Source organism: Nicotiana tabacum, chromosome 24 (genome assembly GCF_000715075.1).
Source record: "Nicotiana tabacum cultivar K326 chromosome 24, ASM71507v2, whole genome shotgun sequence".
Classification (NCBI taxonomy): domain Eukaryota; kingdom Viridiplantae; phylum Streptophyta; class Magnoliopsida; order Solanales; family Solanaceae; genus Nicotiana; species Nicotiana tabacum.
The window spans coordinates 54,106,470-54,121,603 of record NC_134103.1 but is presented as its reverse complement, the minus strand read 5'-3'; positions in this window follow the sequence as shown (position 1 = coordinate 54,121,603).

Genomic DNA, 15,134 nt, shown 5'->3' with positions numbered 1-15,134 from the left:
TCTCAGGATTTTATCCATGAAGATATTATGTGAATTACTAATAAAGTGTAGTCACATTAGGCCTTATGAAATCTTGAAGGAAATATGCCTAACTATGAGTATGATGTTTCCCCATCATTGTCCTCCATGTACCGTGTTTCATGTGTCTATGCCTAAGAAGGTAGTTGAAAATCCTTTGTCTATCGTTCCGGTGAAAGTTAGTAAAGGTGGAGTTATTGGATAATTGGCCAATGAGAGGTACTTAATTGTCATCATTGTTAGATAAGTTCGGAAGTTGAGATTGCCTCCATCGAGTGTTATGGCGAAGTTTGTGAGTCGAGGAGGCCACCTCGAAGGCCGAAAGTGTTAAGGAAAGAAAATGTTCTCACTTGATTATATAGTCAAATGATTGTGGATTGAAAGGTACTTTCTATGTGTTATGATTTAAATATGTGCAGCTCATGTCCAGATATCACTTTTGATAAAGTAATGCCGGTAATGTTGAAATTTGTATTATTGGTATGTTGTAATGCTTTGTCAAGTTGTTGATGCATTGTTAGGGTTGGTTTCTAGGATTTTCTCACAGGTGGATAGGCCCAGTTATAGGAAAAACTCTGGCGAAAATTTTGGAAATTTGGGGAGTTAGTCAAATTTGGAATGTCTCGGGTCGGGGTGAAGAGTTGAGCCACTATGGGTGTCTATGGAAGACTTTTGACCCTCATTCGAGGACGAATGATCCTAAGAGAGGGAGAATGTAAAGCCCCGTAAATTTTTGTAGTTGACTCGGGATATTTATATAAGATTAAGAGGTTAATAGCGTCAATCTCGGAGTTCGTGCGGACCCACATTAGGGGATGGTGGTGATCGTAACATGGTAATGTATGTATAGTTAAAGTTAAGGTGGTTGGGAATGTCAAAATATCAAAAGTAAGTAAAAACATTAGGCTTGAAAAGTTGGTTGAAATTGGCAAAAACAGCATTTAGGCCTTATTGCGTACTCGGCGCACGAAAGGAAAACAGGGTTGCAAGGAACAAACCAGCACATTTAGTCGGTAACGCATGCTAGGAAATGTTCCTGAGTAGTGACAGATCAGGTTACGCGTGCGTCGCGCGCCCACCGCGAGGTCCTCTGCAATATAAATATACATGAGCAGGGAGAGAAAAACAAAAGGATTTCAAGGCTAGGGCATTTCTCTCCATCTCCCATCCGACCAAGGCTTTCAATACACACTTAAGGTGAGTTTTTAAGATTGTTTTTATGATGATTTCACTTCTCAATCACAAGTTATGACAAGGTTTTGTATCGGATTCCATAGGATTTCTTCAAAATTTCAAGAACACCCCAAAAGTTGACTTTCAAGATTTGGCCTTCAAGAGGTAATCTTTCACGCTTAAACCTACATGCTTGGATTGTTAGTAAATATATGAATAAGAAATAAGTATTAGCACTTATTGGATGGTGCTTGGAAGCCATAAATACTTAAACTAGATTATTCGGTGTTGTAGATATTTTGTAATATGTTAATTAGTAAATTTTGGTGGATGTTAGTTCATTGATGATTATGATGGTGCTAAGAAGGTAGTAAGTGGTCAAATGATGTTGTAGTATCTCTTTCTGGTGGGAAGGAGGGATTTTTGGATGAAGAAACACCATTACTAGAGGTAGTTGAATGCTATGCACTCTACGTGCTTGATAAAATGCCAAAATGACCAAAAACCTGGAAATTTTACTAATATTGGTCCAATTGAATTATATTGATGTAGATTGAAGTTATAAGAGTAGTGGTAGATTTTAGTATCACTAAAGAGCTCCATCAAGGTATGTTGGCTAAATTACACTCTTAGAATTGAATTCCATAATATTCCCGTAAGTTTCAAGTATGGTTGGCTCAAGTTCCTTATTCCCATGTTCCGAGTTGTTTCCAATAAATTCGATTGTACCAAGTAAGCAAAGTGTCGAGAATTATGTATTCAAATTGTGTTCCGAATATTCCTATCACATTATGTTATCCTTCGGGAATGTGTTCAAGAATGATATGTGTATTAAAATATTATGGCTTTGAGTCGTATTTCAAATGAGGGTCCATTATGCTTAACTTGGAAATAATACTCAATGCATATAAAACTCCCATTGCTCATATGTGTACCTAAAGTCTTGATTCGAAATGCCTTGCTGTTGATAATCTATAAGGATGCTTGAAAGGGAAAAAAGTGGGTTGGGGTATAAAACGTGGCCACCGTGCCAATAATGAAAGTTATACTCTTGGCCAATGGTGCCAAAGAAATAAAATGATGTGAGAAAGGTTATGAAATAAGCCTTGATTCAACTGTTCCAAGTTGACTTCGAAAATAGATTTGCCTAGAAGCTTATGTACTCAAGTCATGCCCAAATATGGTTGTTTCAACTAATGCTATGCTTTGTAAGTATTTGCAACGTGTTTTGAGCTATTATATATTCATGAGTTGAAATTGTGTATTTCCCTTTTGGGAAAAAGTATTTCAAGAATAAATAAAGTGTTACTCGTTTATGATTTTAATTTGTGCTTCGATTGCCAATCATTTTACTCTATTTCTTGGAAAGAAATTCATTGTGTTTAAAATCTTCATTACTAATGAACCTAAAGTTGTGAATTCCGTAATACTCTATTTGTTGATATTTATGATGATGATCCATGAAAGGAAAGAAATAAAAATGTGAAATATGAAATACGGCCATTGTGCCATGAATGAAGAATCATATGTATGGCCAAGAGAGCCAATGAAATAATGATGATGTAAGTGTTTGAAAGTACCAATGAGGCTATAAATGGTATGAAAGGTTATGAGGTAAAAGCAATTGTATCTCGGTTTCCCTTGTATGAAAATCAAAAATGTTAGTACTATTACTCACCGAGGAAGGGTAGGTAACAACCTAACCCCGAAACTACACGTGTAGGTGTAGGAGTGATTGAAGGGTAAATCCCCGTATTGATATGATGAAAATATTCTCCTTAATTAGGATGAGATTAATGTGATGATATTATTCCCCTTATTTGGGATGAGATGCTTGCTAGAAAAAGGTGATGTCGATCCACACGACATTGTGGTGAGACGGCCTAGCCGGTCGGGTCGTGATCGGACGCGCATGACGCACACATGGTGGTGATTGTGCTTGAGATTGTGATTGAGATAATGATTGAAGTTTGTGATTGTGGTTGATGTCTTCGGGTGAGACGGCCTAGCCGATCGGTCCATGATCGGACTCCGTAAAAAATACACGGTGGTATATCTATATCGGTACTAAAGATCTCCCAACCAAAAATAATATTATCTTCATATTTTGATTATTATCTTCACAGTATTATCTTCGTATTTTCAAAATTGTTATGTTTTAACTTGGCATTTGGATATCATTGATCGATGCTTGTTGTTTCCATGGTTTGCCCTTCCTTATATTGGCATTCTATTTTGAAAGAGGACATTTAGCCGTACATACTAGTACTATTCCATATGTACTAACGTCCTTTTTGTCGGGTGCGCTGCATCTTCAATGGATGCAGGTGGTTCAGCAACGGGCAGCTTTTGTCCTTGTTAGCAGTTACTCCCTATTCAGCAGGTTTTGGTGAGCCCTACTCTATTCTGGGCCTGATGTCACTTGATGTTGTACTTTGTGTTTTGAGGTATAGCCGGAGCCTTGTTGCCAGCACTTCCATACTACTTTTTTGTTGTACTTAGAAACTCCATAGACAGGTTGTGGGTGGTGTTTGTTGTTGGGTAATGAACTAGAAGTGTTGGTATGTGGCAAATATATTTTTCATCATATCTATAAACTTATAATATTTTGAAAGTCGCAAACGAATCTCTTTTGAATAATGGAAAAAGAATGGGAAATACTTGACTCTTCTCATGTCTATCTCTTGTACTGATTCTTATATTTTTAATGGGTAAGGTTGGGTAGAAGGCATCTAGTAGGCTTGCTTAACTGGGGTATCTCGGTTGAGCGCCGGTCGCGCTCCCCGAGGTCAGGGCATGACAAGGCTGGTCAAGATGGATTGCCTTATTAAATGGATCATTGCCCAACACTGCCCAAAGTTCACTTGGGTTAAGATGGGGTGGGTCAAGACGGGATAAATAATGGGTTGTAACCTAACCCGTCCAAATTGACTCAAATCTTTGCAATATTATCAACCTTTAAAACAAGCATATATAAAAATTAACTTATGTTTTGAAATAAATGTCAATTCATGCCAAATAATTTCTTTTCTCAATTTGGATTTAGAATTTTATTTTATAGTTCTTCATCTTATAATACTAATAAAGATTAGAATAATAAAAAGTAGTTAAATTAGAACTTCCCACCCAACCCAACCTCAACCCACCTCCCACAATCCCAACCCCCACCCTACTACCACCCCCACCCTAAATAGAAATATTATTTAGAGTACTTTCTTTTATTGTGATAGTATTTTCTTTTTCATTTCTACAAAATGAATATTTTCTTTTTATGATGTAGAAAGTTCTTTTATTTCAATAAAATAAGTACTTTTTCATGATGTAGAAAATGTATTTTTTTTTTCACAAAATGAGTACTTTCTTTTCATGTTGTAGAAAAAGTATCTTCTTTTGTTTCAACAAAAAGAGTAATTTCTTTACATGATGTAGAAAAAGTATTTTCTTTCACAATAGTAATTTCTTTTAATATTTAGATAGAGTATTTTCTTTTTCATTTCAACAAAATAAAAAAAAATTGTTTATGATGTAGAAAAAAAAATTCTTTCATTTCAATAAACTACGTACTTTCTTTTAATGATATAGAAAAAAGTATTTTTTTCATAAAATGAATACTTTCTTTTCATATTGTAAAAAAAGTATTTTCTTTTGTTTCAACGAAAAGAGTACTTTCTTTTCATGATGTAGAAAAATTATTTTTTTTCATAAACTGAGTACTTTCTTTTCATGTTGTAAAAAAAATATTTTCTTTTGTTTCAACAAAAAAAGTAATTTCTTTTCATGATTTAGAAAAAGTATTTTTTTCATAAAATGAGTACTTTCTTTTCCTGTTGTAGAAAAAGTATTTTCTTTTATTTCAACAAAAGGATATTTTCTTTTCATGTTGTACAAAAGTTTTTTGTTTCATTTAAATAAGATGAGTACTTTCTTTCTGAGGATATCGACCAAACATGAAAAATTAGAAAATATTTTTCAAAACATGGGTCAAGGTAGAACTCTAAGATTAAGCATTTTTATGGGTCAAGGTTGGGCATCATCGTGGGTCCATTTGGGCTAATGATTTTTTATAGGTTAACTTAGACTAGCTCAAAACAGCCCATTTGCAAAATCATTCTAGCCCAAACCCATTAAAGCTTGGGCAGGTTGGGCAAGTCAAATGGATTTTGGTTAGTTTTGCCACCCCTAGTCATCACCATCTGTGAGAGAGTAGAAAAGCAACAATTCAGACTTAGGGATAAACAAATCCACATGATAGAGAATGAAAGAAAGAGAAGTTTTTCTAACAGCTCTGTAGTCTCTCGAAGATAAGTACAGACTATACTAAACATGATCAAGACTCGTGAGACCTAAGTAAACTAGTGTTCTGATACCAACTTGTCACGGCCCAAATTCCACTGAAGTCGTGATGGCGCCTAGCACTATTTGCAAAGCAGACCAATACTCAATATAGAAAAATAAACTTCAACAACAGTAAAAAAAAATTCTCAAAAGCGGAATAAGATAAATAACTGTAGCCAAATAAGGATACAACTGAAATACTATCCCAGAACCTGGTGTCAACGCGTACATGAACTCTATAAAATAAATAAATACAACGGCCTAAATAACGATACAATACTGACTAGAGAACATAAATAGTAGTAACAAAAGTAAGGAAAGGTACTCCAACGCCTGCGAATGGAACAACATAGCTACCTTGAATCTCCAATAGGTACTAATACGGGTCTCTAGCAACCCACTCTATTAGCAACACCTAGATCTGCATATAAAATGCAGAGTGTTGTATGTACTCTGTAAGCAGCAAGCCTAACCTCGGATTGAAGATAGTGACGAGATTAGCAAAGTCTGTTACCCACTTCAAACAGCTAATAATAATAATAGCAATAACATAATGATAATGGCAAAAGGAAAAGCAGCTCAAAAATAGCAAGTTCAACTTAATCACATTAATAGGAAGATAGGCATGCTTTCTAGACAAATCAATTAAGGCATCAATTTCAAGATATATAGTATCAATTAGCATGAGGAAGATATTACTATATGCCTTACATAACAAATATCCAAGCCAAAATCAATGGATTTACAGTTAAATCATTAAGTGAGCACAATCACAGCACTATACGGGCGCCCGGCAAAAGGCACCTCACTAAGCACATACCAAGTGCCTACACTCACAGGCCCCAAAGTAACATGGGTTATCACCTGACTCCGGGGGAGGGGGGAAGGGATCCTAGCCCAAGCGTAGATTAGATTAAAAGTCAACGATCAGCATAACTCAGCCCAAATGCCCTGGCGCACACGTCACCTCATTATCAATACCACTTAGCCTAATATGGGTCCTGGAGTACGTGTCACCTCACTATTAATATCAACATGGCTCTATAGCCCAAGTTCAGTTATTAATCTGCTCCAATCTCACTATGCCAACATCTCACTTTGTCAGAAATTAATATACTGCACAAATTATACCAATATATCGCAAATCCACTCAAATCTGTGCCACACAAGTAAAGACACTAACAACATGTGAGATAACATGCAAGAAGTATACAGAGAAGATAATATAACATGCGGATATGATATTATGACTGAAAAGTAAGACTACAATCAATGCAAACAGCTCCACATTGCAACACAGCCCTATCATGTCTCAAACGGATAAACACATAGCCTAGACATGATTTCTATCATGAATAATAGCTCAAATAGACATACAAGTAAAGAAAATAAGGTAACAAGGAGACATGATAGCAAAATAAGGCACAAAATAGCTTAAAGTCTACCCAGATTATGAATAATCATGGTGTATGCAAATACGCTCATCACCACGTATGTGCGTCACCCCCAACATATAGCAAACATCATAGTCAATGCGAAAAATACACTCAAGCCAAGCCTAGTCTAGATACTTACCTCAAAGCGCGAGAATCAATACTCCAAAAAGCCCTTGACCCTCGAATCGGCCTCCGAACGGGTAAAATCTAGCCAAACACAACTCAATAATGTCAGACAAGGCTATAGGAATCGATTCTAAATAATACAGCTCCATTTTTTTTATCAAATTGCAAAAGTTCAACCAATAAGTGAATCCGGGCCCGCTTTCAAGAACCCAACAAACGTCACAAATCCTAACTACCCATTCGGATACGAGTCCAAATATACAAGTTTCATCAAAATCCGACTTCAAATCTGGGTTCAAATCTTTATTTTTTGACTCTCCAAAATCATAGTCAAAATCCCCAAGTTTTTCTTTCAAATTCCATAATCTATGGGAAAACAAGATATAAATTAACATCAAGTAGAAATCACTTACCCTCTTGGCTTGTGTGAAAATCCTCTTCAAAAATCGTAGCTCTCCAAGTCTAGGGTTAAATTATGAGAGAATGGGCTAAATTTCTGATATTAGAACTTCATATAGTCTGCTCAGCGATACCCTTCGTGAACGCGGCCCAAGCCTCGCATTTTCGAAGCACAAACCAGCCACTTGCGATTGCGGTCACCCACCCGCAAATGCGATGCAATGGCATCCTAAGCCTACGCGAACGTGACCCTGACCTCCCAAATGCGATGGATAATTCTCATCCAGCTCCCAGCCAGCCTCTCCTGTGAACGCGAAGAACAGGCCCTTTACCTGTGAACGCGAAGAACAGCCCCAACCCTCCCCTAACACGAACTCTTCTACGTGTTCGCTAAGAACAAAATCAAAGCTACCAAAATAAGCCTCCACGATCACGAAGCTCACCAGGCACCAGCAGAAAATCTGCAATTCAACCAAGCTCCGGGTGGTCCGAAAATCACTCAAGCCACTTAGGACCCGTTCCAATCATACTAACAAGTCCGTAAATACTACCCGATGACTATCTAAAGCCTCCAAACACAGAAGATTACCACATCTATGAATCGACGAGCAAACCATCAATTGAACTTCTCTTAAGTTCATAAGCTTCTAAATTTCCAACCAAACATCTGATTCCAATCAAACCAACTCGAAATGCAACCAAACTTTGCACATATGTCCCAAATGACATAACAAACCTATTCCAAGTCCTGGAATAATAATACGAACCCGATATTTATAAACTCCCGATCAAACCTATGAGCTTTCTAATCCTTCATCTTTCCATCTTTCAATAATTAGAGCCAAATCATCCTAAGAACCACCAAATCCAAATCGGACATACGTCTTACGTCCAAAATTATCATAAGAACCTATTGGAACCATCAAAATACTGATCCGAGGTCATTTACATAAAAGTCAAACATTGGTCAACTCTTATAACTTAAACTTCTAACCATGGAACTAAGTGCTCCAATTCATTTTAAAACCTTTCCGAAATCAAACCAACTATCCCCTCAAGTCACATAACAACAAAACAAGCATATGGGAAGCATCAAATAGAATAACGGGGCTAATATACATAAAACGACCGGCCAAGTTATTCAAAGACTTAGCGAAAAAAATTCTTGGGCATTGCACAAATATTAATCATTTTGAAAATTAATTTTTTTAAATAATTTTGACATTTAAAAAATAATGTTATTTATTAGTTTCTTTTTCCAAAATCTAACCTTAGAACTCTAAGTATTAGATTCTAATTAATTGATGCGTTTAATGAAGAAATAATTTGTACGTAGATAAATAATCTGATAATAAAAGCTACCGAATATTTTATCAAGGGGTATAAAAGCTTTAAGAAACAAATAATATGAAAACATGGTCCAACTAATTTTTAGTTGTTAGCATCAAATTAATATTGGAACTTAATTTGGAGATGAACAGAACTGATTTTTAAATTCTTGGCATTAACAATTGAGCATGCATGTGCGCTGCAATTGATGCTTGATCAAACAAGGGATTTTGTGATGCCAAATAACTTGAGGCGGACCTACCGTTACAGGTTGAGGGGTCATGGGATCCATTACATAAACTAAAATTTATATATATATATATATATATATATATATATATATATATATATATATATATATATATATATATACATAAACCCATTAAATATTTTACTTGTGTCCCTAGACATAAAAAGGTGGATGCAATGAACGATTGTGTGGGGCGCTTAAGTTTCCTCCTTTGCTGGATGATGTGTGATTGAACCCCATCTTCAGCTTTTTCTCTTCCTTAATATTTTACCTCTTTGAATTCAAAGTAATTTATGCTTAATAGCAAACTGCTTTATTTTGTACTTTTATCTCTTTTTGAATTCAGTCATAATTTAGTACTAATACATAATAGTCAACTTAATTAATTTTATTCTTTTCCAAATTCCGCCCATAATATTAAAAGTCGCAAATAGCAACTTATCGCTCTACAAATAGAAAAATACAGATCCTTCTGCCATAACCTTCTTCAACAATTACTTTGACAAAGTAGCGGATATCCGTCCACTCCAACTCGGCAATGAAAACTAAGAGTTTGATAATGTTCTTCAGTTTTTTTTACCATTAACACACCCTTAATCTTCATTTCTTTATTAAATTTATGATAAGTTTTGAAGTTTGGATACCCTTTTGATCACTGACCCGTTTTTTTATTTGAGAAAAACTAGAAATTTTAATGTTTGAAACAGGCTTAAATCAAATGGCTTTCCTTTCCGTAGCACCCATTTTGCGAAAAAATCTCTCTCTCTCAATCTTTCTGTTCGGTTCTTTTTTTTCTTTAGAACTTCTTTTTATTTATACTCGGATGATAATTCATCATAATTATTAAGTTTTCAAAAATTTGCACGCCGAATTTTATCACTAATAATCAGTATGCAGTGGTGCCCCTATCGTGCTCAAATCTTGGGTCCACCTTTGCAAAAAAAAAAAACTATTATCTTAAGATCTTGTTGGGGTACAAATTTTAATTTAACTACAAACTCATGTTAAAGCCTTTATTATATCCGCTGACTAAATTAAATATTATATCCAAGAACATCAACTAAGTAAATAAAATGGTTACAAGTTTGCATAGCGTATGTGAACCATGCGTTATATATTTTCAGAAAAAAAACTCACCTAACCACAACTGATCCAAGACGTTAATTCATGTTGAAATGTTGGTTATTTTGCAAATTCGGCTAAATTTTAAATGTTGGCTATTTTTGTAAATCTGACCATTATTTTTAATTTAAAAAACAAATCTGAGACGTTAGCACAAGCTTATATAGCACCATGCATACCATACGATGTATGTAGTTTGGTTCCTCTTTTTTTTCTTCGTGTTATTCATGCTCTTTTGGAGATTATCCACTCTACTTTGGTTCTGGACTCTAAATTAGTTTGGTTCTAGTTTTATTTGAGTTTTCATTTGTTAAAGAATCTCTACCTATATATAGATCTGTTCTGTACATTTTCCTACTGAATTGATCTCCTACGAACACCTCTCTCTCTCTCTCTTCTATCCCTCTCTAGCACCTTCTTGTAAGATAATTTGCAGCCATAGTAGAGATTAAGACATAATCATACAAATATAAAATCATAGTCTTGAGTTAGAGTCTAAGGAAGCGTACCGTTAAACTCTATTGATTCAGTAGCGATAGCAAACGGCGATTGAGTCTGAGACCAACTTCCATGATCCATTAGCTACGCACTCTCACAGCCCGAAGAACTTGACTGATGGGACGTCTACCGTTATCACGTATTCAAGAGGCAGAATACGCTAAGGTTTTCTAATAATTCGGAAAAGGGGGCCCTCTATTTATTAAGAGTGCTTACCCATCACACGTCAATTGTTATTGGGCCTTACTTATCCGCACACATATTATTTAATATTAGACCTTTATTTACCCACCACTTGGGCCACGTCACTATCCTTTCAAGCTATAACCAATTAACGTAAGTCCAAATTCAAACATTCTCCCACTTGGATGCCAACATTAATAGAGGACAAGAAAACAATTTTAAAACTTTTGAGTTTTAAGAAAATCATTTTGAAAAAAGATTTTAGACTCTATAGTGGCCACACTACTCACATAGCCAAGGATAGAATGACCCATATAACAATCTATCTGGTCTCAATAGAGAAGACTAATAATGAATCATATCAGGCATCACACCATTTCAAGGTATGAATTTTATCTATGATCACCATCAACATGGATCAAACATGTATGCTAAGAATATTATCTTTATAATCAAGGTGAACAGAGTCACACCTCTTAGAAAGAAATAATCCTCCAAGTGAAACAAAAATTATATTACCTTAGAAGGTTTCTCTTATGCCTTACCCATGGTAATCAAGGCAACAAGCAACAAAACTCAAAGATACCATGAGTTTATGCAATATCCAATTGAAAATAAATTATCGTGTTAGTCAATAAGCATAACAAATATAAAATAACACAAGCCTGCATAAAATAAAATTTATTAAAAGTAATATCTCAGTCAGCAATTACAAAGTAACTTTCACTGACTAAAGCACATCAAAAGACTTTAAAATATATATATTTTGAGCATGTTCATTAAACACTACATGCCAAAGACCTTTAGTCAAAGGATCAGCCAACATAGATTCTATGTTAATATGCTCAATACATATATCATCTTCTTTTACTACGTCTCCAACCTTAAAAAACTTAAGGCTAAAATGCTTAGAGCTTCTTGTTCTCTTGTTATTCTTAGAGAAGAACACAGTTGCACTGTTGTCACAGAAAATAGTTATCGACTTAGATATAAAATCCACAATTTTCAATTTAGTAAGAAAATTCTTCATCCAGACAGCATGTGAAGCAATCTCAAAACAAGCAATAAACTCAGCTTCCATTGTGGATGTAGCAGTGATACTCTATTTCTCACTTTTTCAAGAAACAGCACCTCCAGCCATCATAACGATATACCCAGAAGTTGATTTAATAGTGTCTTGACAACCTGCAAAATCAGAATCTGAATACACCAGCAGGTCTAGATCACAACTTTTTTGTATACAAGCATGAAGTCTTTGGAGCGTTGTAGATATCTTATCATTTTCTTTGCAGTCACCCAATGTGCCCACCAAGGATTAGAAGAAAATCTTCCTAACGTGTTAGCAACAAATACAATATCAAGCTTTGTACAAACCTATATGTACATCAAACAACCAACAACACTTGTATATGGCACATCTTTCATGGTTCTCCTTTCAACTTTATTTTTTCGGACATTGATCTTTATTAAGTTTATCCTCTTTTACAACAGGTGCAACACCAGGTCTACAGTCTTGCATATTAAAAGTTTTAAGAACAACCTCAATATAGGAACGCTGTGATAAATCCAATAAACCATGTGACCTATCTCTTTTAATTTCTATTCCAAGTACAAAAGAGGTTTCACCAAGATCTTTCATATTAAATGACATAGACAAAAATTATTTGGTCTCATTCATCAAGCCCAAATCATTTGTGGCAAGTAGAATGTCATCAACGTAGAGAACCATAATAATGAAATTACCATTAGCTATTTAAAGATAAACACATTCATCAAGCTTATTTTTCACAAATCAAAGTTTTATAATAATTTCATCGAATTTCAAGTACCACTACCTAGAGGCTTGTTTAAGCCCATATATAGATTTGTTAAGCTTGCACACTAGATGTTCTTTATCAGCATCTTTAAACCCTTCAGGTTGAACCATGTAAACTTCTTCAAGTAGACTCCCATTCAGGAAAGCAATTTTAACATCCATCGGGTGCAACTCTAGATCAAAATGAGCCATAAGAGCCATTACAACTCTAAATGCATCATAAGATGAAACAGGAGAAAATATTTCTTTATAATCAATACCTTCTTTTTGCATGTAACCCTTAACAACTAACCTTGCTTTATTACGGTCTATGTTTTTCTTGGAGTCTTTTTTGATTTTAAACACCCATTTGTAACCAATAGGCCTAAAACCTACAGGCAATTCTCCTAACTCACACACTATATTGTGTTTCATGGAGCGCAGTTCATCTTCCATTGCCTCACGCCATTTATCAACATATGGAGAGGAAATAGTTTGAGCATATGATAAAGGATCAGTCACCTCTCCAGTATCACTAATATTTTCAGTCACATACACGATAAAGTCATCAGAGATGGCAGACCTTCTTTCTCTTTGTGACCTACGAAGTGGTTAACACCAGGCTTATTAGTATGACCATTATTCCCACCAGGCTTATTAGTATGACCATTATTCTCACCTGGACGATGAGACTGGCCATGTTTCTTTTTATTAAATTTGGGTCCACCTTTTCTTTTATAAGAGGGATAATCATCTTATCTAGACGAACTAACAAGGTTCACTACGCCCTCAACATTCTCCTTTTGGATCCTTCCTCTATAACACAAACAATAATAAGCTCATCAACACTTCACTTATTTTTTTGTGCATTATATGTTGTCTTAAGCTAGTTAAATTGCTCAGGAAGGGATCTTAGGGATTGATGAACAAGAAAATCATCGGTAATGGTTACACCTAAATTATTCGGTTTGGTAGCAATGTTAACCAATTTCATAATATGATCATGGACACTACCTACAAGGTCATATTTTATGGTAGACAGGGAATTGATCAGGCTACCTATCTTAACTTTATCAGATTCTAGGAATTTCTGTCCAGTGGCACTCAAGAAATCATTTGCCTTTTCATTATCCTTAATTGCACCTTTTATGTGATCAGAAATGGATCTCTTCATGATCATAAAGCTCAATTTGTTAGCCTTCATCCATTTCACATACTTAGCCTTTTCATCAATAGTGCTAGTAGTTGTAGGTTCAACAAGTTTCTATTCAATCAATGCAACGTCCAGGTCCATCAGGCCTAACACTATTACAATATCATATTTTCACTTCTTGTAGTTGCTACTAGTCAGAGTTTCAATGAGATTCAACTGAATAGTCATGTTGTTAACAGTTGTATAAGCAAACATCACAAAAATTAGATAAAATTATGGGTAGGAATATATAAATCAAAGGGTCAAAGACATCCATTACACCCCTCCTTTGGGTGGAAGATGCAACTGTCTCCCCTTCTAAAAATCAAGGAGTCCAAGGCATTCATTGCATCATCATCTTTAGGCAAGAGATACATAACCTCCTCCCCACCAAGAGTACAAGGCATACATTGTATCCTTCCTTTAGTCAAGAGACACAAAACCTTCTCTTACAACAAATTATCTTTTATTTTATTATATATATAGAGATGAGAATCCAAGATATCAACTTTCATCATTTGGGTTGAAATATAATATCTTATCTCATAAATCAATTTAACATCACTAGTATCAAAAGGTAAATAGCCTCCAATACTAACGCAACTTTATCAAGGACAATTTAGACATGGTACATTTAGAATATTACAATGACTCAAATAAATAAGCCACTTTGATGGAAACTATTCATCAATCATAACCCTCAATCCGTGTATAATATTATTTCACATGTATAAAGTTTTAAGAATTTTCAATGATTCCAAATAAATATACCACTTTGGTAAAAATTATTTATTAATCATAAATTCTTATTTAACATATGATAAAAAATAAAGCTCATAACTTTTTAAACCTTTTAGTGTTAAATTTATTAATTCCATTCTCTGGCTATAAAGATCGAAGTCTCCATCAAAAGATTTTAAGGCATTTGGTTCGGCATACAAACAATAACGTAATTGTTGATTAAAAACAAATTGATCCACAGGCTAACCAAATGGTAACAGCCATCGTTCAACAATTGCAAGGTCAATAGTAAGGAGTTTGGGACAAAGTGGGTTAATAAAGTTTACGGGTATTCACGAGAACCAGAATACTGCTTTCCGCAGCAATTGCTATCAAATTCTCTTTAGGTTTTATTTTACGCTTTCAAATTAAATTAACCAATTTCAAGACATAACCCACTTGAGTCTTTTGTCCCTTGCAATCTTTTATTTTATTTTACGAAAAATGGCCAAAAATGCCCTTGAACTATTTGAAACAGCTCAAAAATGCTCTCTGTTT